Source organism: Marmota monax, unplaced genomic scaffold (assembly GCF_021218885.2).
Source record: "Marmota monax isolate L192 unplaced genomic scaffold, Marmota_monax_Labrador192_F-V1.1 WCK01_AAM20220418_F8-fsc00045, whole genome shotgun sequence".
NCBI lineage: Eukaryota > Metazoa > Chordata > Mammalia > Rodentia > Sciuridae > Marmota > Marmota monax.
The window spans coordinates 8,608,789-8,613,048 of NW_026692132.1; positions in this window are offsets into that span (position 1 = coordinate 8,608,789).

Here is a 4,260-nt window from a genome sequence, read left to right on the forward strand (position 1 = left end):
AGTGTAAGATCTGTGAAGACAACTTGGAGAAGACAGCATCTGCTTCTGCTGCTAGGAGGCACACCACATTCAAAACCATGTGTGTCACCTCAAAGTTTGACCCAATTCTAATCTTCTTTTCACATTGTGGAAAGTCCATAGGTCAATATTTTCTATACTTTTGGTGAAAAAATCAGTTTCAGAGAGACCACAGCCCTCCCAGCCTACAAATCCTGACCAATTTTCTGCTGCAACCCAAATCGCTAACTCTATAGCTCCTTTATACAGTCAATCCCAGCTCCTAGGCACTTTCACCCTTCCTCTTGGCCCCAATACTCTTGAAGCTCAGGGCTCAGATCCTGGATAATTTGGAACTAACAATGTCTCAAAGAATATGTTCATTTTAAATCTAGCTACTGCTTGACATAGTGGTACATGCCTGTAATCTCAGAGACTCTAGAGCCTGAGAAGGATGGCAAGTTTGAGGCCAGCCTCAGCAATTTAGCAAGACTCTGAGCAACATAGTGAGGTCCTGTCTCAAAATAAATAAAATAAAAAGGGCTGAAGATGTGGCTCAGTCATTAAACATCCCGGGTTTAAACCCCAGGAATGAATGAAAAAAAATTATATATATATATAATTTTATAATTCTATATAATTATATATATATATATATATATATATATATATACACACACACACACACACATACAAATCACTTAGGAATTTTTTTATATAGCCATAATCCTGAGCTTCTCCCTTGGAGATTCTGATTAGATAATCTAGGGGAAACCTGAGGGTCAATATTTTTTGAAAGTTTTGTCTAGCAGAACAATATAAACTAAGTACACATTTTAGAATCTAAGACTTGTTAAGCACTCAAAATAAAGTAGCTACTTTAAAAGAAGCATGTTAGTTAATATGACTTTTACTGAAAAAACTGTATCATCTCCCCATTGCATGTCACATCTGTTAAAATCCCTCACTGAGGCTGATTGTCACAAATCATCACATTTAGAATCCAGTATCTCTCTCAAATTTTAGATTCCACTCATCCTAAGCAAGCTCTCTTTGATTTAAGAAAAGTTATATTTCTAATTTACCCTTCCTCTCATGACTGTCCTCTACAAACATTTATATCATTCTCTCACACTAAACTGCACTAGTCTCACATCTCTACTTTCACAGATTAACTACAAACAAAAAACTTGATTTTTGGATAAATCTATCAAATTATATTTTGTATTCATGGATTCTGCTCTTGGAAAGGAGATATCCATTCTGAAAATTAACTTACTGATTTCAAAATTGAAGACCGATAATAATTTTCTAGCACTAATTGAGATGATCCAAGGAACCATCTCAGTACTCAGAACACAGAAATGTCTCAGCAGATTAGTTTCCTTCTCTATTCACTCATACTGGCCCAGATGCCATCCCTTTGACAGCTGCAGATTGTGTCCCTCCATCCTGGAGCAGCATTCTCTGTCTGATCCAGGCCATATATATTTGACCCTCCTCTGATATCTTATAGCGCTTTTGTCTATGTCCTTCTATTGTCATTATACCTATTATCTATGTGTATACTTTATGTCCTTCAAATTATCTTCAGTTTCATAAGTGCACATGCATAATCCTAACCTCTGCTTATACAGTCCATAGTACCTAGTGTGGTGCGAGTGGAAGAGTGTCCTTTCACAGAGGTAAGTGTCAGGTAAGAATGACAGCCAGCTTTTCACCCAAATTCTGCAACTTGTCCTAGCCAAATCTTTGAACCAACATTTTACTTAGACTTCTTATTCATAAATGGAATTAATACTTATTTAATCTATCTAATTTGCACAGCCATTGTGACAAGCCATGAAATAAAACATATGAAAAATGTAGATGCACTTCAGAAAGAAGTGCAATTTGAAACTGCCTTGCTTTCTGGCTCAGGTCTGCTATGGATGGAAGGCACTGTCATAAGGTCTCTCCACCTGTCATTTCACTCTAGAATGTAAGCATGATTATGGGCTCCCTCATAAAATAAGAGAAAAGCTCGGAGATATTAAATAACTAGCCCAATATCTACATCTAATAGGTAAAAAAAATCTATCCAAAATGTGAGAACTCACATTCAATTGAAGTGTTCATACATTTAACAGATTTCACTTCATACTGATCATGTAGATAAGCTTTATAGAAGTGAAAGTACTAGACACAGAAAAAATAAACTTTTATGAATGATTAGTTCTCTAAGTTGTATGAATCAAAATGTCTTATGAATTCAAAACAGATGATGAACATGAGATTGATAAATTGAGGCAGTAAGTGACATTCTAAGGGCTGAAAATGGCACAAGCTTAATTCCAGTACGTGGATCATCTGCTTTCTATGTCAGAGCTCTTCATTATTCCTATGAGTATTATTTAAAATGAGGATTTTTAATATCATTACTCTTCATTTAAATACAACTTATCACTGAACTGATACATTTACATATTTCAAGTTGCCTTTATCTATGTAAAACTATTTTCTAAAAAGTGACCCATGATCCCTATAAATTATTTTCATTGCATCTATAAATCTCAGTAGGTAGAGGTAACTCTATTTTAGTCATTGGAAGAACCTCTTCCTCTTTAGCAGAGTTTTGCCTGATATGAAGCCTTGAGTATGTCTAGAAAAAGAAAGAAAAAATCTTCTCCAGTCATTATACATATTGATCTTTTAGTTTAAGAAATTGATATTATTATAGCAAATGAGCTAAATATAATGTATCTTAAACACAATGCATTCTTTAAAAAGATACAATGAAATATTTTCTATTATTAATATCCAATTTCTTTTTCTTTATTATAGAGTGAAAATCAAAAATCACAAAACACAGTGCAAAATTCCATAATTTTAAGATTCTGCACCCAAACTTTTAGAATATGTCACCTATACCTCATTTAATGACCCATTTTTAAACTTTACCATAATGAATCTAGACAAGTATTCAATCAAAGTGTTCATAGATTTAACAAATTTCTTTTTATACTCATAAGGTTTATATGGATTTACTTAATATCTAATCAAATAATTATAAGAACTAGTATACCTGTTATAAAATGTTTGAAAATAAACATAACTGATCTGATAAACATAATTCAAGTGGTGAAAGTGGAAGTTTACGGGCACTTAGAATTACAACTTAGCCTACTGTCCCCAAGAACTTTACCTACCACAGGCAGCAATTGATATTAAGAAGAAACACATGAAATACCAGAAAGCTGGCATCATTATGCAGAAAAAGCTATACTATTGGGAAAATTTATAGAAATAAATATTTATATCAAACAAAATTAAAAATTTCAAACAACCTCATGATTTAATTCCAGGAATAAGAAGAGCAAGAACCAATGAAATTGAGTCTCATGCCTGCATTTTTTAATTTTACTTATCACAATTTTAAGTCTCAAGATTTCTGTTTATTACTATTCCTGATCTCTATCTCTTTGCTGAATTTCTCATTCAGATCATGAAATTAATTTCCCAATTTCATTGAGTTATTAGTTTGTACTCTTATCTCTTTATCCTTAAGATCATAATTTTCCATTTCCATGCAATTTCCCTTCTCTCTCCCTTTCCCTCCCACCTCTCATCTCTGTTTAATGTTAATCTTCTTCTCATGCTCTTCGTCCCTACTCTGTTCTTAGTTACTCTCCTTATATCAAATTTGGCATTTGTTTTTTAGGGATTGGCTAGCTTCACTTAGCATAATCTGCTCTAATGCCATCCATTTCCCTGCAAATTCTATGATTTTGTCATTTTTTAATGCAGAGTAATACTCCATTGTGTATAAATGCCACATTTTTTTTTTATCCATTCGTCTATTGAAGGGCATCTAGGTTGGTTCCACAGTCTTGCTATTGTGAATTGTGCTGCTATGAACATCGATGTAGCAGTGTCCCTGTTTACAGTGGAGGGGGTAGAGAGAGAGAGGAGGGGAGGGGAGGGGAGAGGAGGGGAGGGGGGATGGTGGAGGATGGGAAAGGCAGCGGAGCACAACAGACACTAGGATGGCAATATGTAAATCAATGGATGTGTAACTGATGTGATTCTGCAATCTGTGTATGGGGTGAAGGTGGGAGTTCATAACCCACTTGAATCAAAGTGTGGAATATGATATGTCAAGAAATTTGTAATGTTTTGAACAACCCACAATAAAAAATTTAAAAAAAAAGATCATAATTTTGAATTCATTTTCAAACAATTCAACACTTTATTTTTTTTGCTTTTAGTGGAGAAGTCCTTTGT